Source organism: Canis lupus, chromosome 11, assembly GCF_003254725.2.
Source record: "Canis lupus dingo isolate Sandy chromosome 11, ASM325472v2, whole genome shotgun sequence".
Taxonomy (NCBI): Eukaryota; Metazoa; Chordata; class Mammalia; order Carnivora; family Canidae; genus Canis; species Canis lupus.
The window spans coordinates 36,077,104-36,101,606 of NC_064253.1; the positions used below are offsets into that span (position 1 = coordinate 36,077,104).

The following is a 24,503-nucleotide window of genomic DNA, read 5'->3' on the forward strand; positions in this document are numbered from 1 at the left end:
AAATACACAACCTTCCTTTTACTTCATTTTTTTAAAGTAGGCTCTACGCCCAGTGTGGAGCCCAAAGTGGGGCTTGAGCTCATGAGCCTGAGATCAACACTTGAGCTGACATCCAGAGTCAGAGGCTTAACCCACTGAGCCACCCAGGTGCCCCCTTTTCTTCTACTTTAACAGTAACATAAGAAAATAAGCTTAAATTTGTTTTTACATTAAAATAGGAAAAGCCATTTATGTAAACATCTTATATCTGTAACAATCCAACTCTATCTTAGAAAACTGAAAAACATACTCAAAAATCTTTCATTTCTTTACAGGTACTTTAAAAAAATCATCTCACCAGTTTATATTATAAAGTGAATCCATGGAAAATTAGCATAAATGAAGTGTAACTTTTTATGGATAAAAACCAATGCTTAAAACTTGCTAAAGCTGACCTATGCTCCTAGACTACAGTTAATAAATTTATCTCATACATTTAGTTCTAATTTGCATGGAAATGCTGAAGACAGAAGGGATTCAGTGCGATCATTCACAGAGTAACAGTCTACTGTAACTACCTGAACTGCCAGGAAAAGATCTCTCTACAGTTTTAGATGCGATCAATGCTTACTAATTTGGGGTGGGGGTTGTTAGAAGAGAGGAATGGAACCACCTGAAACTGCAGTTCCAGGACTGAAAGCCATGCTCACTTACGTAGCTTCTAGATGCTCACATTCCTGGAACCAAATGGATTCTTATATAAACTGTCTCACTTGTAATAGTATTTTAGATATTGCTAACACAGTTGGGCCCAATTCCACTTACAGAGAATAAGACTGACGGGGTTTTACTGTTCCCCATGCTTTGGGTCCAGCAAGTTTGAGGTATTTCTCTTTTTGCTATAAATCCATAGGTCCCAGTCAGTTTGCAATGAGAGTCCTCACTGTAAGACTCCTTTCTTAGTTCACTTCCACCTTAATTCGCTGCTCCATTACCACTAGGGAAACATGCAATTGTCTAATCTGCCTGATATTTCAGGGTCTGTCTTCCAATGTCAACAGTCCAGCTACATATGAACTAGAATGTAAAACTTTGCTGAATGTATTGGTGATTAGAAGTATTAGTAGTAAGAAATAGGGACACCAAAGGAAGCAAATGCTGACTAAGCAAGAATATTATAAGCATTTGTAGGTTATAGTGGTACATACTTCTTCCAAAATTTCTTATTTCCACTTCAACAGTTTACTGACCGAGCAATATATCAGAATATAACAAGTTAGAAAAAGTTCATTTAAATTCATGTGCATTAGTTAATGAACGCACAATTTAATTGTGATATAGTAAAAACCAAACCAAACCAAACCCAAACAAAACAGTTTAGCGGGCAGTGTTTCTACTAAAAACAAGATACTTTACAAACTAACAAACTAATAATAAATTCAGATATGGCAACCATGGTGACATTAAAATATTCATTTAATCCGAACTGCAATAATACAAGCTTTCATAATTACAAAAAAAATCTCTTTACCAAAATTTTAAAATTCCCAAAAAAAGAGATGATTTCTCAAAGACTATAAGTTAACTTCAGCACAAAAGACATATATACTTTAAGTCGTTAATTTGATAACATTAAATTATTTTACAAAAGTAGCCTAGTTTTACATTGTGTTTAAAGCACACTTTTCTCAATTTTAATTAGAGCTATATTCAGAACAGAACAAATAAAAAAAAACCTGTATATTTGCTTTATTTTTATGTATAACTCTTTATTCTCTAGCTGACTCATTCATTCATTTACTTGGAACTACCTTATGATTTAAATATTTTTCTCTACCTAAATAACTTTATATATCTGGCACATTTGGGAATTAAACTTTTCAGATCATTATCCTTTTTTATGAATTCTATTCTTTTTGTACCTAAACACATAAACCTTGGAACACCTCAACTCCTTTTGTATATAAACACTTAAATGCTGGAATATCCATTTTGTATTCCTATGAATTCCAGAAGGTCTATTTGTTTTAAATTCAGATTTTTATAGACTACAATTGTTCCTTAAGGGAATTATATATATTTAAACAATATGGTCTAAATAAATATTTTGAGTAAGAGACTATTGTGGCTTCAAAGGAAGTTTTATTCTAAATAACATTTTTGAAACAGCATAAAACTCTGACATACTATTTATCCACAACAAAACAGAACCAATGTGATCACTTGCCAACTCACCCACACTTAAAGAAAATAAATTATCATAAAATTATCAAAGGCAGTTAAACCTCAAAAATGTACATGCTTTACAAGGAGACAGCTGGGAAGAGTAGAAACGGATAAACTCTCATTTTTTTGTAAGCACATTCACTTCTTCCTTCATTCAGCTAACATATAAGTTCCTCCCACTCACTGCGGGGCACTCTCAACTGCTGAAAATCCAGAGATGATGAGTAAGTGGCAAAAAGAAGATACCAGGAAAGGAGCAGTGTAGTCAGACTGTTCCCACATATACATGCAGGGATTCTCATGCAGGTCTAGCTATTTCGGTTTATTAACCCCACCATGCCTCATTAAGAGTGCTCTGTAACTCTTTCTTCAATTCTTATATTATCAGGACTGCCAAATCCCCCAGAACAATGACAATAGTGACTTTTTTAAAACCTGCAACTTACTAAAAGTAATTATTACTCCTGCTTACCTTTACCATGGATTTCTTGAAAGAAAAATCCATACACCCAACACCTATTTCTTCCACTTCGGCACCACCACCTACATTTTAATTTTGCAATCTGGATTCTACCCCACACTTTCCTGAAACTTTTTCCAGAAGCAATGTTTTCAATAATGTTGGTCCCTTTTTCTAGTCTCCTGGTCTTCTCAGACCTGGGTGCACCGTATGGCACTCTCTCCTTCATTCCTCAGCTGTAGAGACCAGCTATCCTAGTTTTTCTGGCAATGACTTCTCACTCTCTCTCCACTGTAAATAAATACAGGTGTTTCCCACGCCAGGCTCTCATTTTTTAATTTGGCAATTTTATCCCCTCCTACAGCTTCAAATATTATCACTACACAAAAACCATCATTTGGGAGCCAAATACTGTGTTAAGTGGCAGGAAATGGATGGCAGGGTCCCTGCACTTAGGGACTTGATAGAGTTTGTGGGCGGTGGGCATAGAGAAAAGACCTTAAGAACAGAAGGAAGCCCTCAAACGGGCTAGAGAAGCACCATCTCTCCCTTTTTATTCCTCTGTCTTTTCTTCTTTCAAAGGTAGGATTTTATAATTTATAACAGTAACCTATTATCCATTATCATTAATAATAGCTAGATTTACTGGATATTTGCCATTTTCCATTTACTATGTTAAATATTTTATAAACATTAGCTCTCTTAATTGTCAGAAAATACCATGAGGTTAGTACTATTATTACCTTTATTTCACAAATGAAGAAAATGAGGTGGAGATAATTCAGTGCCCTGCCTAAAGATACCGAACTAGTAAAGTCACAGGAATCAAACCCAGGTCTGTGTAAACTCTCCATTTGACTGATGGAGAATCTCTAGTTATAATTCCATTTACAGTCACCATTCAATCTCCACTATGCCCTGTTAACTCACGCTCATCTTTCCGATTTCAACTCAAATATTACTTTCATTCCCCAGGGCAGCTGCCCTTACATCCTAGTCAAGTTCCCCATTAGTTTCCTGTTTCACAAGGGATCTTTCTGTCATAGCACTTATCATCATTGTAAATATGTAATCTACTACATATAAATGTATTTATATATCTGTGTGATTATTTGATTAATGCCTGTCTTTCCTTCTAGAATTTAAGATCCATGAAGGCAGGGCAACACCTTTATTGAGCTTACAATGTATACTGGCAAATACTCAAGACACTTGAAGGAGTACATGATCCATTGAACCTCTTTCTTTATCTCTAACAGTAGTAGCAATAACATCACAAGAGGGTCAAAAGACTTAAATGAAATAATGACTAAAAAGCACACAGCATTGTGCCTAGTCATAGTAAAAGCTCAATACATGGAAACCTTTTATGACCCAAGAAAGTTTACCCATATTATATTTAAATTATTTCCCCTTATGATTCTTCCCAATGTACTATTTTCCCAACATTTTATAAAATATTGAATATATATTTAGTCTTAATGAATTAAAAGAACACTTTGACATACATGATGCCATATTTTTCATACTATAATCTTCTAAGGTAGGCATGACAAGGATCAGCATTTGTTTTTAATATTAGGGTTCAGAAATGTTTATACGGATATTACATGGCTCTTAAATGATAGGGTGGATTTCCCAATTATTAATCAGTTTATTTCCATTCTCTATAGAGAAAGGAAGAAAACATACAATTAAACCAGTAAATTATAAATATTGACATTCAAAAGTAGACCTAAAATAAAGTATACCAATTAAGAATGAAATATTTAATCAAGGGTTGGTCAGTAACACTTTTATATTTGAATATTAAATAAGGGTGCATTTGAAAGTATTCTGGAAGAGTTCCAAAGCCCTATTCAAATAAGATTCTGTTATTACTAAAACTGAAGTCTCTTTAGCTTTATTATAGTCATAGCTGGCTTGAACTCTGCAAGTATATGTGAACTAAACATCAATCTTCTCACTAAATGATATTTGCCAGGAAAACACGATTGTTGCTTCAGCTAATATTTAGTGTACCTCACAAAAGAACTATAAACAAGCCTCATTAATAAATCTATTAGCTGTTTCTTGTCTGGGAACACTTACACAAGTTACATATTAGTACAAAGTAACAAAAGGCAAAAATAAGGCCATGGGGCAATTAGAAACATAAAACATATATTCTGAAGGAATAATCATAAAAAGGAAACAAAAAATGAAAAATTTAAATTCTAGGTTTTGCCTTGCCGTTAGAAAAACTTTGCCAAGCGCTCCCTTCAGGTGTTTTTTAACCCTGGCTAAATCTCCCATATATAATGAAAACTCTTAAATTGCTTTTTCCTCATTCATTTTTGGGGAGGATATCAAGATTTATAACAGTGTATTTGAATCATTTTTAAATGTTTAATAGATATATAGCTGATCTACATTACAACTGTTTAATAGATATATACCGGATCTACATTACAACTGAATTATGGAAAAAACTGATCATTGATATAGCATTCATTTCTGTCCTGTTATTTTCTACTGTAAACAGGTGGTCGATTCTAGGTATATAAATTAATTGGCTATGATAGTTATAAGTGACAGGGCTCTCCTTTTTTATTTTTACCAAGAACAAATTTAGTAAACTGAATTTTCTACTTTGAAAGTCACAGGTAGGTATCATAAATATGTAGAATTGGCCAACCTTCCATGAGGATACAAAATAGTCTATGCTATAATGAATTCTTATTAAGTCATCACTACATACGTTATTCATCTCTGAACACACACACAAGCCCAAGAAGGAAAGGTATACATTGTATCAGAAATCAAATGAACCATTTTATTTGGTAGGAAAATCATTCTTGAAAGACTCTGGCTTTGAAAAATAAAAAACAAAAATCTGAAATAGAATATTATCTATTCATGAACCTGGAAGTGAAGTATTCCAGTACTAACATGGATTACACTGCAGTAATTACAAAGTAACAGTTATCAAGCATTATAGATGAAGAGAATGGCCAAAGAGACACACAGAATTTAATGAGACTTCCACACATTTTTACATCTAGTATAAAAAAACCTAAGACAGTACTTCTAAAGCACTGTCACAGAGATTCTAAAGAATTTAAGTGATGGTAACATGATTATGTCAGGAAACAGCTCCCTAAGTAAATTTCAGGTTAGTTTTTTCCTTCCCATTTTCCCATGGAGGATACATAAAGCTAATGGAAAAGAAACAACTTCCAAAAGAAGTACTGTGAGTGTTAACTAAGGCTTGGAAAATCTATATGACATCGCTTTTGCAGAACTCCTCAATATCCTAAATTTGGCCAACATACAATGCAGTACGAGCAAAGAAAACTCAAGTTTTTTTTAATGGTGGACAGCTTCTGAGCCAACATGAACTAGATAGACAAAAGCACAAGAAATTTACTTTTAGTTGAGGATAAAACTCATACATGATAAAAGCAAAGGTACATATCCCTCTCTTGTGCTACAGGGTTTTGTACTCAGGTATCGAAATAAGACAAGATGGCATGAGTTGGACAGACATAGAAAACTGACCAAAAGATCCATGGCTTTAAATACCCTACAAAGAAATTTTATAACAACCTAACTTTAATATCCTACAAAGGATATTAAATATCCTTTAAATATCCTACAAAGAAGTTTTATAACAACCTAAAAGTCTTATCTAACTCTCAGACGATTATTTTTAAGATTTTATTTATTTAAGAGAGTGAGCAAAAGTATTTTAGAGCAGAGGGAGAGGGAGAAACTGAGCAGGAAGCCTGACAAGGGGCTTGATCCCACGACCTCAGGATCATGACATGACCTGAGCTGAAGGTCACTTAACCAACTGAGCCACCCAGGTGCCCCTAACTATGAAACCATTAATATAAATCTATAGTTATAACAAGGTGGGTATGTTTTCAGTATTTATACAAAAAAAATACAAATCTGAGTTTCAATGGGCAATGTTCACAGAATTTACAAAAAGTAATTATCAGTAATTATAAAGTACTATAAAAGTTAAAGGTCCACAGAATGTTAAACTGCATGTAAATGCCACTACTCATAAAATAATAATAATTACAGTAAATGAGAAGCAGTGAAATTATTCTGTCTGCTTAACAAAATCCAAAATTCACAACGGGAAATTATAGCAAAAGTATGTATCTTATTTGGTGGTAAAATAAACTTAAAACTGAAAAATTCATTAACCCTGTGACACCTGGGTAGATCAGTGGTTGAGCATCTGCCTTTGGCTCAGGTTGTGATTCTGAGGTCCTGGAATCAAGTCCCACATTGGGCTCCCCACAAGGAGCCTGCTTCTCTGTCTGCCTATGTCTCTGCCTCTCTCTGTGTGTCTTTAATGAATAAATAAAATCTTAAAAAAAAATGAAAAATTAACTCTTCAATAAAAGGTTCCTTCAAATTTGTCTAAATGTTTTTAATGTCATATGAAGAAATAGCAACTTGATCAAATGATCATTTTGTTGTACCCAAGGGCTTTTGAAATTTCTCAGTGTCTTCGACAATTAGATTTTGTGACTGAATCAGAGGATTTGAAAACACATCATGGTAAGGCCAGACTCACTGCAAGGGCCAGATGCCACTGATATAATAAACAAGGTCAAGATGAAAGCTGGACAAATTTCAACAAAACACCATAAGAATATAAAATTATTGATCAAAAGATATATCTTCACCATAGACACTTTCACCATAATGGGAAAAGATTCACTGAGGAAAAGTGGCCTTTCAATACCATTTACTGTTAAAATCCAGAGATTTTAAAACTTAGAGTTTCTCCTAAAAGCTATGATACCTCCATCAACTGGTGAATGGATAAAAAATATGGCATATTCCATATGATGGAATATTATTTGGCCATAAAAAGGAATGAACTATTGATATATAGTACAACATGGATGAACTCTGAAAACATTCTGTGAAGTAAAAAAAAGAAAAAAAACTAGTCACAAAAGACCATATATATAGGATTCTGTTCATATGAAATGTACAGCACATAAAAATCCATAAAGACAGAAAGTAGTTAGTGATTACTTAGGGCTTTCAGGGGTAGCTAAAGGATTTCTTTTTGAGATGATGAAAATGTTCCAAAAATGACTATGATGATGGTTGCACACAACTGTGAATATACTAAATCTATTGAATTGTACACTGCAAATGATAGAATATATGGTGTATGAACTCTGTCTCAATACAACTGTTTAAAAGAGGGAAGGGACAAAACTAGCTGCATCACCTGGTTTCTACTGGTGGCTTAAATTATTTAACTCATAAGACAGCATTCCCCCAGGATACTGAACATAGACTAATAGCCTTCTTTAACCTAGTTGCTCTCTAATAGGCAAATGCTAAATAAGTGAATAAACAGAAGGCAAACAAAAACATTTCCCTGCTGCTTAAATTTGAAAACCCTCTGTACTTTGAAAATATTAAAACCTAATATATCCATCTAAAATTGGCAATTATTTTCTAAGTCACTGCTATTTTTCCATCAGGGAAATCTAAGACATTATTCAATAAATTGGCAGGAGGGTGGCTCTTAGTTATGCTCGGCATATGAAAATCAAGGTACTAGAACAACTAAGAGAATTTGTTAAAAATTGACAGTGATGCTGGGTTGGCTCAGCTGGTTGAGCATATGCCTTTGGCTGAGGTCATGATCTCAGGGTCCTGGGATCAAGTTCCATGTTGGGCTCCATACTCAGCAGGGAGTCAGCTTATCCCTCTGTCCCGCGCCCGCCACCCACCCCCCCGCCATGCTCCCTGTTTCTCAAATAAAATCTTTTAAAAAAATTGACAATGATGAATTCTGTCATGTATACTAGGAAAAGCATTCCTCAATTTACTACGATGAAAAAGTTACTTCTGCAAAAGTCAGAAAACAAATTTGGTTTAGCAGAAGACAGCAAAGAAGGAAGACCATAAGCTTCTGAGTAAATGTTTATACATGAATGTGAATGTTTCTATGACTATGTGTGAATATATAAACACAAACAGGGGGAAAGAGACATATACACAGGCATATAAATTTTCACAGACATGGGTCCAACGAGCATCTGTAGTCATTACCTTATGACCACAACCTACTATCAATCTACACAAGGAAGACCCCATTTAAATAATTTAGGAGTTCAGAGTAAAAATCAACAGCGGGATATAGCCAATTATATAAGGAAAATACCCATGCTTCTATGGCATCAAAGCATATGCAGGCTTTGGAGTGCATGTGTTATGTTTTTTTTTCCCCCAATTAAATTAGGCCTATGGTAATACAAGCTATTTTGTTAGGCAATTAGTAATATTAGAGAAACAGGAAATGAAAAAGCATTTCAATTTGGGCAGAAACATTTTATTTTCCTACCTAACAGTTAACAATTAAGATATTCAATTTATTGCCTATATGCTTACAAATTTTAAAGACTACTCACACAGGCAGCTATGATAATTAGAAAGGAAATACTCTTTTTAGTGAACATACCTATCATCTAACTGAAAATAAGGGGTTAGCTCATCATACAAAATAAGCCATTTTAACTAAACTCGGTCTACATTTACCAGAATACATAACTTTATATAAGGAGCCAAAGCACCTCTGATATCATATGAATGCTAAGTAATACTCATCTCATTTCACCTTAATGTTGAATCAGCAATTTGGTATTCCATTGATATACATTTTATTCATTTTCACTAATGCAATTTGAAAGGTGGTAATGTGATTACATTTCTCTGTGGCATTCATGAAAACAATTACTAATATAATATGATAGGGAAGACATTAATAAGGAAGGGATTTATAATGAGATGCAAGAAGATTTATAAACCTTTAGGCACTTCACAAAAAAATACTCTTCATTAGGCAAGAAAAAAAAAAAGATAAAGCCTTAAGTTCTGTTATTTCAGGCACAGCTTCAATCCTGGGAAAAATGATTTGCACGATGATCTCATATATTGGTGACCAAGCAGAGAGGTGCAAGAACCACCCAAGACTTGTCCCAAGTTGTGCCCAAATGTAAGACATAGTCCTAACTCGAAGCCTCTCCTTCCCAGACAGCATGGGTACTTCTTTAAGGAAGGAGTACCTCTATATCTTGATTCTTTACAAAAGGAGCTAGCCATATTATTTCAAATGCCAGAGCACCGTAATCAATCCATTTACCAAGCAAGAACATAAGGTGGATGACCTTTTAACTAAATTTACTTCTCTAGGCTTGTGAAAAGAATTTATCCCAGTGAAGCAACAAGGGAGACAAGTTGTTGCATTTTAGGATGTATCGTTTCAGATGACAACTCTGATTACCCAGGCCAATTGAGGCAGCCTTTGTGAGACTAATAATATCCACATTTGTTCAGTGCTATGAAGCTTGCATAATACTTCAAATACATTCTCATATTTAATCATCAAAATCCCTCAAATTAGAGATTTTTCAAACAGCAGAAAATGAGGCTCTGAGATGTCCTTAAATGGCCACAGCTAGTAATCCAGGGCTCCTTCCACTCTGCCTGTGTATGAAAGGCAAGAAGCTAAATAATCCCCCTTGGACCCTCCCTCCACAGAGAGATTTCCTCAGATACTTTTTTTTTTTTTTTTTAGTTCCAATAGGAGTTTAAAATCAAATAAGAGATGTGGACAAAACCACACTCAAAGGGAGAGGTGTGGGTAAAGGTTTAAGCACTGTGAAAAGGGGAGGTAAACTGCAAAGTAAGCAGTTAATTTATAATAGGATCTTCCACAAAGTGGTACATTTTAGACCAAGAAAGCAACTCCGAACAGCTTTTCATAGAGTCTTTAAATAGTTATATTAAGAAAGGCCAAAATCTGAAAAAAGGGACACAAGGTATCCCTAAGAACATCTGGTTCATTTTATATCACCTTATTTCTACTTGTCTTGGGACTGCCCATTAGTAAGTAGCGTATCTCAACAAACATTTTAATACTTTCCATTGTGTATATATAACTTACATCATAATTATGTCTGATTATGAAAGACTGTTTCTTTGCCCAAGAGCAGATATCACCTCAGGAATCATACCTATTACAAATAATAATAATGATATGATGAACAGTCTACATGCCCTCTTATACGTTATTTATGTTAGGTCATAGATTCCCCAGGGGTCCGTGCTGAGACCTGGACTGGCTTCATTAGAGCCTCATATAAATCACTAAAGGCACATCATGATTTTACCACTGGCTAGAGTCGCCAGAATTTTTCAAGTGAAACCTCTCAGGTAATACATTTTTTAAAAACACAAATACAATGTTATCATTTCTTCTAAAAGGTGGTTTTCTCAAATTCAAAGGGCTACATTCAGATGCTCAGAGAAATCTCACAAATTTCTATGGAATCTGTAAGTATCTGAGGGTAAAATGTGCCCTAGAGTATTGAAAAAACATTATTCTCTTTTTTCTTGTAAGGATTAGTTGGTTAAAAGACAAAGAGAGACATATCCTTATAGGGAAAGACAGCAAAAAACAGACCATCTAGCAGCTAACAAATGCTTCAACTTCACTGAGCAAACAGAGAAACCTATGCAATGATTGTCAGAAACTCTGAGCTAACTCTTGAAAATTAAAAAATAAATAGAAAGCCTTGTGGGGGAAAAAAAAAGGGAGTCTTCCAGAACAATGTTAATGTCATCTTGGGCATGTGGACTGGGTTCACATGTGTGTCAGCTGAATCAACATAATGGCCTATAACAGCTTCGAAGCAGCTAATATGGTCCATTGGGTCAATAATCCGTGAACTAAGAAGGATTTACTTGATAGACTATAAATGGTTCATAAGAACTCAAAAATCACTCCATCAGATCAAAAATCCAATTTTCATATGGTGCCTTTCTACAAATTAGCCAAAAGAAAGTAATAGCTCTAAAGGACTTCAAGGTCTATCAGTTAAAAATTTACTTTTTAAAGAACAGTGCAGAGGAGGAAGAATTAAACACATCTCTCTCTCTGGTGATCCAACCTATTTTAAGGGGAAAATACATTTTATTATGGAAAGCTAATATACAACAGGAAATTTTCATGGGCTTTTCACATTTTCCTAAGGGTACCTGAAAGTATGGATCAAAACAAATGAAAGCATACACCAATGCATGTATCCTCCACCCACACACAATATATCTCCATCTGCCTGCATATGTTATCACTAATTACCAAACTTGCTTCTAGGATAGCAACATTTAAGGATGAAATTTTATATTTTATTTTTGCTTCTTTACACAGTTTGTATTGGGAGTCTGTAGTGTGGGGCTTGTGGAGACATTTGAGATGGCATATGGATACTGGCAAATTCCTTCATCTTCATATGTGGGAAAGTAGGCAAAAAAAAATAAAAACTACAAAAGACAAACGGTAGGAACTACAATATTTTTTCCATATTTAAGAGAGAGAGGAGGGAGTTGGCTAAAACATATATAGCTGGTGTTTACAGATAACTTCAATTCCTGCCCACTCTAGACTACAGAGAAATAGTAGTCTTATCCTGTATTGGTGAATTTCATTATGTATTCACACTAGGTGATAGTGGTTGCAGATTAATTTTTTTAATGTAAGCCTATCTATGTGAATAAATGTATTTACTAAGTTCATGGCAACGAAGAAAAGCAGAGAAAAATGCTCCAAAAATATAACAGGCTGTAATTAGAATTCTTAACAAGAAAGAATTCCTTTCCTAGGGAAGAAAATGTGATCTATCACTTCTCTCTCAAAATGCTATTAGCCTCTCTTCATCAAAAGGACAACAAGAAGCAATCTTTCCTCTTTTCTTTTTACAGGAGTAATGCTGAATAAAATAATAAATGTTTTTACAACGAAGAGTATTAGCTATTGACATAAACTCAGTCCTCTTAACTTTTACACAAGAGAAAGAAAAATTCCAATAATTCTGAAATAGACAGATAAAACTTTTCTCTGTGGCTACGACCATGTACTATTATATGTAACTGCTTATTTTTAAAAAGAGCCTTATTGGTGCTCTCAGAAGGATTTTCTTTTATACATAGCTTTATCCTATAATTTTGTCCCTGTTGGGCACGCTGCCTAAATTTAAACACAAACAGTCAAGCAATGAAGAAACATTAACACATTTACTGTGAACAAAAACTCCCAGTTGTACAGTGAAATTTTAATACATTTCAACTTATCTCTTTTACTAATGGGGAGAGTACAAACCCTGCAGGAATTCGCTCTGCAAACTGGTAATTACAGTAGACTCACTTTTTTATAATGCATATGTATAGTCAGACACAAAAACCCTGGCTGCCCTTTTGATGTAGGTTACAATAGGAATGTTTTAAAAATTATGAAAATCTACAGCAATTCTAAAGGAATGCATTATTTCATGGAAAACTGTCCTTTAACTCTGTGTATGGACACAAACAGACATATATTTAGATATTTGCTTTATACACCAGAAGGCACCAGCTTTATCAGCATGTGCTTTCATGTCATTTTCTCTATAATCTTGGTGTATAGAATAAATCTCCTCCCTTTTTTTTTACAAAGCTAGATGTGATTTTGAATATCATAATTCATCTCTCACATAAAGATGATATTCTTTCATCTGTCTGATTTTCCTATTTTTTTGTCCCCTCTAGTTTTGGGGATTTAAATCTATATTTTGAGACCTCATAGAATCTCTTTATTAAATAATTAAGGATTCCAAACCAATAATTTGTCTCTCAGTATAGGCAGATATAACCCCTTGACAAAAAAGACCCTTGTACATACCTGCAGAGAACATGAACCATATACTCTAATATTAATAATAGCACAGAAAGCTGACAGAAATGGAGTAAAATCTGTTACTATTCACATCACTTGCTAGACACTTTACATTTATCTGTCAAATTTTTTATTGCATAACTTTCTAAGAAATTGAAATTGGATAAAATGCTAAGAGGCTATCAATACATAATTTACATTAAAATCATGTTTCTGGGATCCCTGGGTGGCGCAGCGGTTTAGCGCCTGCCTTTGGCCTGGGGCGCGATCTTGGAGACCCGGGATCGAATCCCACGTCAGGCTCCCGGTGCATGGAGCCTGCTTCTCCCTCTGCCTATGTCTCTGCCTCTCTCTCTCTCTCTCTCTGTGTGACTATCATAAATAAATAAAAATTTTTAAAAAAAAAAAAAAATAAATAAAATAAAATCATGTTTCTAAGCATTAGCATACTAGGAAAAACATTAGCAGAGAAAGCTTTTGAGTAGACATAATGTGTAATATTTTGTGAATTTCAAAATAAATAAATGAATAAATGAAGTTGCTAAAATGTCAGTGGCTGAATAACATCTACAAATTCCAGGGATATCCACCTGAAAATAGACACTATAAAAAGAAGAAGACACTATACTATTTACATAATACATAAAACAAATAGGATGCGCTACCAAAATATGCAAGTTGCTGTACAGAAATCATTTCTTGGTCATCCAAATTCAGATAAGAGTGACAAGAGGTAAACGGTCTCAATCAGCTTGGCTGTGGTAGACTCCAGTAACCATTAAAGGTAAGGAACAGTTTAGATATCCTAGAAAAAAGTATCTTATTTTGAGGATACATACCAAACTCATCTTCTAGGCAATATTTGTAACATTCTAACTTTAGGTCTCTCTATCATTAGAGAAAATACTTTCTTCTCTATCATTACTATCTTCCTGGTCCCAAAGTCGACTTACACAAAGACAAAGACACAGCCAGACACACAGACACACACACGGTGTACCCAAAACCAAAAAATGAAAACCAGTCTCATCACAATTCATGAGCCAGGCACTAGCTCTGTCACAGTCCATGTATATATCCTTGGACAATACCTACTGCTTCTATCTAACAATGAAATGACACACTCCCCATTCTTTAAAAAGCCAAGCACCAAATTTTTTTTCTATATTCTTTCCTTAAAGTCAGTTTTTTTGCAGCTGCCCCTGTTTTTCTTAGATCCAAATGTTACTAAAAATATCAAGTTGTGGCTTTAATATGAATAAATTAACAGGAGTACACCCCAAGGATGGCTACATGGAAAACTTCAGCCTCTGAAGAACCCATTCACATTATATAAACACAAGTGAACATTAAAGAGTAACACATTTAAAATGTATGTGGGTCTGTCAAAGACAAAGCATTCATTTCATTTGCTAAATCTATTACTCCAAAGACAAGGTTAGAACTTTTAAGTTCACAAATATGCCATCTGCTGTCTCCTAACTAAATTTTGAATGCAAAGTGATCAGGGATAGGAGTTTAATGTCAACCATATTCAAATGATTTGAAGGGTTAAATCCTAACTTGTGCTACAGTCATTTACAATCTTCTGAGGGTCAGTAAGAAGTACAAATTCAAAATTCTGATTTCCTTGCTGCAAGGCACCGTGACACCTATGAGCCAAAGCCTACATACAACAGCCCTTCAATGCCAAACACGCACACCCTTCTAACATCTTCTCCAAATGAATGGCTCCCTCAATTTGTCTTTCAGTAAAGGTAAAGGGCAGGTTGAGAGAGTCAATTTGAATCCCCTGCACAGACTGATGAAATCTTCTCAGTCTGCTTTCTTGCCTGGAAAGGAATGAAATGACAAGAGTATTACAGAATACTGGTTGGAAGGTAAGTAATACATGAAAAAGAGGTTAATATATTAAGATGTTTAACTCTTTCATACATTTCAACTTTTCTTTAATGATTCAGAAGTATTTCTAGATGTTGTGGTGTCCCCATCTCTTCAATACAATTACTATCAGGCAAATCAATACATTATTGGATGATTGGATGATCAAATACATACAAACTAGCTTTGGTGGTCTACCAAGAATGACAAAGCAAGATAGTAGCAACCGACAAACTTTTACTGCATTCATCACACACTCATATTCAGAACCCTGATATATCAGAAATCTATGCCTCGCCTACATTATGTGTTTTGAATTAATTCCAGAGAGACTGTAAGTAGATGACCAGACACAGACACTGCTCTTCATGAAACTGGACATCAGTGGCCAACAAACACACACACACACAAAACAGAGCACAAACTATACTTCTACAAAGTTCCTCACAGTATTGTAAGATAACTATTTCCTACACTATTTGGACATTAGTATGTTTCACTTGGGTGAACCATAAATAGATCAGGAAAGCACAATTCAATATGATTTAACTGAAACATTATCTGAATAACTACAGAGCTGGCAGTGAACATGTTTTAATATTTTATGTTTGATCATATCCAGTAAAATGTGAGGCTATTATTTTAATTGTAAAATACAATACCTGTGTTCAAGTTAACACCAAAGCATAGCTGCCAGATGGTATGCCTTGGATATCAGTAAAGTAAGAGTGATAGAATTTTAAGTGGGTACATACTTGTACAGTATTATTTTCCTTTAGACTGCTAGTCTACAGATACATCCAGCTTTTTACCTCTTCATCAGATATTAACAAATTTTAAACTATATAATGCTTATCTAGTCTCATTCTAATTGCCAAAAAATCATTTTCAATATTTACTTCCATGTAAAATACCTTTGATTCTATGTGTTAATTCACTGATATATAGAGATTTCTTCCCCCAAAATTAATCTGCTTTATTTCAAAATGTTAATGATGAGGAGGAAAATCCTGTGGGGCCAAAGGTAGTATAAAGTGGTCGTGTTATATCAACTACTAAAGCCTGTTTGTGTGGAGGCTATTTTACCAAAGTTAATAACTTAAGATTCTACACATAGATGTCAGGTATGCTACCTTTATGTCTGAGAAAACAAAACATAAAGAGGACAGGGGTAAGAAATGTAAAACGTGTGCAAATAATGCTTCCAATGTGAAACTACTTGATTTCATTTGGAATCACAGAAAATAGCATTGTGGGGGCATCCCTGGGTGGCTCAGCGGTTTAGTGCCTGCAAGGCGTGATCCTGGAGTCCCGGGATTGAGTCCCACATCGGGCTCCCTGCATGGAGCCTGCTTCTCTGCCTCTCTCTCTGCATCTCTCATGAATAAATAAATAAAATCTCTCTCTCTCTTTTTTTTTTTTTAAAGAAAATAGCGTTGTGGGCATCTTTTCTTTTATTTAGACACTGTAGATAAAAGCAAGGGGAGTCTACAATGAAGGTGAGATTTATCAATGTGCTGAGAAAACAAAGTTTCTTAGCACGATCTCATCCCCTTTTGCTATTGGCCAAATGCTTCCACTTCCTTAAAAAACAAAGCAAAACAAAGTTCTTACCTATTAAATGTAAAAGAGAACAGGAATATATAAAATCATCCATGGCACTCTGCAGAAGTACAGGTTGGCAGGATCACACTCCAGAATTAACGAATTAGCACTCAAGTGCCATGTATTATCCCCAGGGGAAGCAGCTCCTAAAATTTTGCACCCTGGGCACCTCAGTGGCCTCACCCTAGTCTCAGCCCTCCAACAGTTTATATTAGTGTGGTGCCCGAAAGAGGCAGTGGAAACATGCTAAGAACTAGATAAAGGACATAAATGCAAGAAGATGCTCTGCTTGAAGGACTTCGGGGATGAAGGGAAACCCCAAACTTGTTTCATATCCCTCTGGTTACTGAGAAGGAAGTAAGCAGTTTCCTGATGAAGGCCTCAGGAGCTTTTCCAATGTTAGAAAGCAGAGCCTCTCACAGGGAGCTGTGGTCCAAGCCAACTGTTGAAGCAAGATCCCACTATGTACCCCTGAGCCTGAAACTGATGGAGAGGGGAAGAGGAAGCTAGGAAGGGCCAGGGTCTGGGTGCCTAAATGGCTATCCGTTTGCATTTTAAATGGATGCAGGGAAGAGACATGAATGATTCATATGACTAATCTATTCCCTTAGTAATTCCCTTCCTCCCTTCTGCCACCACTCACCAATTTTTCAATATGCATTTAAGTAAGTAAAGAGTTTGCCTACAACTGGCAATGACTGCAGTTCACTTTGCTATAAATGGAAGTCAGGTAATATCTGCACATTTTAAAAAGTAATGTACAGGAAAGTGCCCCTCCAACATCTTTGCTCAGGAATGCAGCTCTCTTCCCTTCCCAGTTCCCTCCCTTGTACATAATCATCAAAGTCTGGAGCCATATACAGCAATCAAGTTTTGACATACTTAAAAATTTCTCAGGACAGAGTGCTAATCTGCTTTCACGTTTTTGTTTTTGGTTTTTTTTTTTTTTTTTTTGTCATTCAAACCCCTTGCAGCAACTAAATCCTTTGCTCCAGACCCTTATGAATATAAAGCAAGTTCATCTCCTAATTTACAGTAATTGTAAGTGAATTGGGCCAAATGGCTCCCAAACTGATTTTTGAAAGACTGATATGCCCTCTTCTGGCTTCTTATTTAAGACAAAAAGAAAACAAAATGTTAGTTTATTAGATGCATAAAAATGTGAAGTGAAAGGTTTTCTATTTATTTACTATATTTACTACTGATGATTTTAATTACTTAATAGAGATTTTCACAGGTAAGTGATAATATTTGGAAGCTCCAACATAAAAGGTGTGGATACCTTCCAGTGACACAGTCCTCAGCAAAGGGGCTTTCAACGAATTTTTCCTCAAGTCAAATAACAATGCTGAAGAGGATATAAATGAAGGATTGGGGGTCAGAAAAGTAAAAGCAAAATATACGTACCCACTAGCAAAATGGAGAACAAGTCCTCCCCTAGGTGCCGCACACACCGTCAGTGCGCCCCACTGTATGCCTACGCAGGCCTGCTTTCACAGCTCGGGGCCGACAGCAATGCCAATTAGTGTCAGTTGTGATGGGGTTTTAGAGACACAGCCCTTTGTCTTAGAGGAAGTGGGCTGCAACCACCAACTTACTGTACAGAGGCAACCTAACAACCCATTAGGTGGAAATGACTTTTCAGCCACTTCCTCCAGGGACTACATCAGAAAATGATGGCTTAGACAGATGGGAACATTTTTACATTTCTGTATTAACTACATCCAGGAAGGTGGATTTTTATCATTTAATGCTTCCCAATCTTCATTTCATCCCCTTTTTCCTCTACGTTATTCCTTCATTCCCTATAAAAACATGATATACAATACTACCTAATAAAATGATGAACTTCAGAAATAGAGGGAGCTGTCTCATTGCATGTATTAGGAGCATTCTATGGGTCATCTACTAAAACTTTGGGGAAGTACCAACAGCAAGAAATTCATTACTGGAATATTGTTCCAGAATAGCATTCTGCATTTTGAAAAGCTGTTGATGGTTATCCTTTATAACTCCAGTTGTCAAACTAGTACTAGATTTGACTAAACCAAGAGGCAAAAGCAACCCTACTCCTTAGTCCAGGAAAGGTTGAAGTCAAGCACTGCAAACAGGAATGTTCACACTTCTGTTACAAAGTCAAGGCTGGGGCTCTAATCCAGTATTATATTCAGGTGCATGGGTTGTGACAGGGTTAAAAGTAACATTTATTTCCACTCATAGCACCAGACAGAATGCTAATATTATACAAGAAAACTTACTGTTAACATTAATTTCATTTTCTTTAAAATGTGAACTTAAAAACAAATGTAGGTTTATTAAATACTATCCATGTAAACACTTGTTAAGCATTTACTAATCAGATCTGTCCTAACTAACCCACTTTAAAAATCATACTTTTGTCCATGTGCAAAATTGTTTGAAGAATATCACCTTGAGACATTAAAATATCCATAAGTATACATAAACATCATCAGCAATAAGCAGATCTCAAACATTTTTATAATAGAGATATCCAATAATCAGAACACTCTTTTTTTTGTTCAAGATACTTCAGTGTGCACAGAACCAAGAAGATGGAAGTACTATGACATCTGGCAATAACAATGAGGTTCTTCAGTAATGTTTTAATTTTAAGTGGGCTTCATAAGCCAATACCTCAAATCTCTTGTTAGTGCTCCTGTTCATAATCTCAGCTGAGTTCTTAAAGCATGAGAGACGTACTTTTTAAATTCTTATGTTTAGGTTTTCTTAAAAACTTTTCTCTCAAGCTCCAATAAATCAGATGTCCTATAAAACATCTCATATGGAATCCTGATTATAAAATGTTTAAAGTTTTCATATAAATTGCTAATTTTTTCCTTACTCAAATATAAAAACATACAAAGGTACATATATTCTAGTAAATAAAATTTTGATTGTATACTAAATAAAATCTGATATAAATAATATTAAAGGTCTCAAGTTTGATTTGGATGTTGATAAAAGTTTTTTAAATGTTGTTCAAATTAGTTCATGATTTTGTAGGCATTAACAATTTTCTTGCTTACTCAACAGAAATATAACATTATAAACAGATATCTAGGCTCTACTTTTTTTTTTTTAGGCTCTATTTTAAAACACTTCTCAGTCTTTCTTTCTCTCTCAGAACAAGTATACACAGAATTTTTGAAAAAACATTATGTAAAAAAGAAGCAATGCTGTTAATTTTCATTATACTCCAACACTGTAATTTTAGAAACACTGAACTACTGTTTATTTTTTAAAAGCTAAATTACATCATTTGAATTCAAAGCAAAATTCATGAAACTTTCTTTAAATATAACAAGTCTTTTTCAATTAGAAGGATTTTGTAAGACAGTGTAATAGCTGCACAAAGTTGTAACTGTACCAAAAGCTATTGAATTGTACATTGTAAGTGGTGAATTTTACATTACGTGAATTTTACATTAATACACAAATAGACCTTGTAAAACAAAAGATAAAAATATTTCTGAGTGTCAGTCTGTTTTTATGTGTTTGTTTTAGGTAAATGAGTAAGGATTACAGCAAACAAATCCCCCCATTCTTGGGAATTATAAACACAGGAAGTAAATTTTCTTCATGGACACATCTCCTTCAAAATAGACTTCATAAAATGTCCCCTCATACATGTCAAAAGCAAATCATTATTTTAAAAACAGCACACTTAAGACTTCGACAAGCTGAACAGGCTCTATCAATACAAGAAGTACTAATTTACTAGACATAAATGAGTAAAGAGAATGAAGAGAGGAAATATCCTACTTGAAGATCGTGTTTTAAAGAATATGTTATTTTCTTTGCATATTTCATATCCTGTCTGGAGAGTCTGCTAGTAATACTGGCCAACACTTCTACTTCTCATGCACTTTTACTATATACCAAGCACTGTTCTACACACTCCACAAAGAAAAACTCATGTAACCCTGAAAGTTATGCAATTAAGAGAGCACCACACTATTGTTATCTCTATTTTATAGGTAAGAAAACCAAAGCACAGAGACAAAAAACTAACCTTCCCAATATTCTAACTCCTGACAAATCTAGTCCACTATCTGGGCTCTAAACCACAAGGTTTTACTGCCTCAAAGTTCTGAAAACTCCATTTATGTTCCATGACTTCCATGGAATAACAAGTGCTATTTTTCCCCTTAACATGTAAGATGGACTGAATTAAAGTGTTTCTTACTGTCAGAGAAAGAACCCAGAGTGAGAAGTTTTAAAAATATAGGAGCATATTACAGTGCCAAAGCAGACTGGAAGCATGAAAATTAGTATTTTTACAATTCAGAGTACACACTGATATACTCAGGTGAAATGTAATAAGGAGTTAGTCCAACTTTTCAAGAATGATCTTTTTTAAACCAGCCATTCAGCAGATCCATTCATAGAATGGAGGAAAGGGCCTCCTACTTCAATGAGCAACAAGTTTGGGGTCCTATATAAGAGAACTAATTATTTATAAGCTAGTTTGCATGTGTATTTTAGGACAGTGAATAAAGAAATGTACAGAGGACAAAAGTTTGAGAGAATGGAGAAGCATAGTTTTTAAAGAGATTCACTTTAAGGGGTAATAATAATTTTAAAAAGAAACAACCATCATAACTGACAGTGAAGAATGGGTTAGAGGGGGAAATAAATAGATATTCAGTTTTTAAAAAGGGATTCACTTTGATAAAAGTAAAAAGAAACAGACCTCAGAGTAAAAAAAAACTTGAGAAAACAAGGAAGGATGGAGGTAATACAGAGAAATGGGGGTGCTGTTTCTATGAGGTGCCATTTAAAAGTAACACAGGACCTACCCCACACTTAAAAACTTGGTCTTAACCATTTCAACTTTTGTTTTTCCATTTCAAGCTTGACAGGTGGCTCAGATCTGAACATAGGGAGCTGTGATAAAAGCTATTACACTTAAAGGGGGGGAAACAATTTTATTATATTCTAATAGAATACATGTTCAAGGCAAAAAATAATGAAACAGTGCTTTTGGTTAGCCTATCTTACTATTCTTGTTAAAAATAATACACAGAAGGGGCACTGGGTGGCTCAGCAGTTGAGAGTCTGCCTTTGGCTCAGGGCATGATCCCACGGTCCCAGGATGGAATCCCACATCGGGCTCCTTGCAAGGAGCCTGCTTCTTTCTGTGCCTGTGTCTCTGCTTCTCTCTCTGTCTCTCATGAATAAATGAACAAAATTTTAAAAAATAACACACAGAAAAGCTAACAACTCTACTTGAACACAGCATAGTGTACTCACATATGTTATATAGATGCTTTCATTATCAGATGAGGTCCTTTTTAAGACTTCTTGACAGAAAATGTAATGTTTTCCTACCCTTTCGAGGCAGTTATGACTTTCCTATGGAAAGCCCCATAATATTCTAGCCACAAATGCTAGGGATCTAATTTATAAATTTTAAAAAATATGACACCTCTTAAAAAGTCACAGAACAAGAAAATGAAATCTGGCTTCCATGAAGGTCAGTGTGTATGCAGTTTTTAAACCACTTAGACAAGGTTCCTGGCACCCTCAACTAATTCTCATTACCAGTATCTACTCCCTGGTTTCCAAAAGCCCCATGGTGAGTCTAGCAGCCACACTGCCAGTAGAGACCACAAAGCACTGTTCATAGTGAACAAAACTTTAAGAAAGTTCAGGCAACTAATTCGTATCAGGTGAAGGCAGGTAAAAGAGTGAAAAGCTATGATTAAATCTACCCTTATGCTCCATGTTCCTTAAGGGTACTCCTCACTTACCCAGTGGACACGTGCACGGTGTTGATCTTCAGTGAGCCTCCAATTCTTCATTTGTAACAAAAGAATGATATTATTTTTTTACATGGGGGGTTTTATATAGGTTACAGATCATATGTCTAAAAGAGCCTCACACAGAGCCAGACACACAGTAAATGGTAAATGGAAACTATTACTATGTTTACTAATCATTATCTTAGACAAAATAAACATTGAAAGAAACTATTTCTGATCTAAAGAACGTATGGCTTCCAGACATGCAGTTTATATGTTTAGATATACCCTCACCACTTCATAGATAAGCTGATGTGGTAAAAAGAGAATCTGACAAAAGGAAGGAGTCAGGGAGACCTAAAAAACTGAGGTATTACTTCCAAATCTGTCATTCACTAGCGTGTGAACTTGAAAGAGCCAAATCCAAACTCTATTTCCACTTCCTCTTCTATGACATGCATGAATTGGAATATACTCCAAATTTCCTCAAAGTTCTAGGTTTATATAACAACATACTAGCTTTTATCACGTACTTATACTTCCTAAATATCATACATCTTCAACCTAAATTTAGTCTATACCTTAAAGGTCTGAGATTTCTGTTTATTCCTTTGGTGCCCAGTACACTGTCCTGTGAACTGAAGATGCTCAATGCAAGTTATGGAATGAGAGGCTGTCTGATGTACAGGCTTGGCTAAGTCTAATCACTGATTGGCTGGAAAAAATGGCACCCCAGGGGGCCCTTCAGAGCCACTATTCACAGGTTCAAAGAGCTTTTATAGTAAAAGTTTCAGAAATGAAGTCATTAGTTAAACAAATATTTTCTGAGTGCCCACTCTGTGCCAGGATCTGCGAATAAAGATACTGTAAGACAGACAGTACCCTCAAGAAATTTAGCCTGCAAGGTAAGTAAATGAGCAATTTTAAGTACCGTGGGATAAAAACACGGGGTGCTATACCACAGGGAGAATGTACCTCTAAATCCAGTCTTATGGAGAAAGAGACTGCTTCACTGAGGAGAAATGAAGTAGGAGCCTAAAGGTCTAAAGGTGAAAAGTAAGCCTGAGCTATTCCAAGGCAAAAAATTTGGAGGTCAACTAGAAGACAAGCTAAACAGGAGGCTACAGAAGCAGGGCACAAACCAGGTACAGTCTGCCAAGAACAAGACAGAACTTTAATCTTTAATCTTTAGAGAAATGGGGCAAGGTCTTCTATTTCTTTCCTTGTGTTACAGTAATAAATGTACATATAGTATATAACTACAAACTATTTCGGCACCCGGACTGCAAAATTGTAGCCAGGAAATGCAACTTACAGAATTTATGCCATTGGGCATTTTCTATTCTGGTTTTTAATTCAGCCTAATGTGGAAAAAGGTCTTTTCTGTAGGAACTCCCAGAAAGATCGTGTCCCCCCAACCACTCACCCACCACCCCAGTTCCTGAGTCTTGACTGAATTGAGAGGTACAAAAAAAGAGATTTGGCTTTATGTTATTTTTATTGTTTACTGCTTCCCACTCAGTTGCTTAAGTTGTATTTATTTGAGGATGACAGGCTCTTAAGAAGGCAAGTCACCTCTATTTTATCCCTTAATACCAAACATTTCTATTTCATACATATTATAGGTAAACACAATATACATGCCAATCAATTATATAGGAAAAGGCTAGCAACACAATATAGATATCACACAGTGCAATGGTGACAGAGAGGGAAAGAGTGGCAAAGATTGAACATACCATGTAACTGCAACCAGAAGGATTACAGTACAAGAGGATGTACCTAATAATGCAAGTGAAGAAGGATATGCTGAATCTGAAGCATTTTAAATTACACTCATGGAGTG

General features: G+C 35.2%; 1 protein-coding gene across 23 annotated transcripts in view; it reads right to left on the reverse strand.

Moving 5' to 3' along the window:
* Positions 1–24,503, reverse strand: part of BNC2 (basonuclin 2) — a 438,856-nt gene that overhangs the window by 152,677 nt on the left and 261,676 nt on the right. The gene's annotated exons all lie outside the window — the stretch shown is intronic.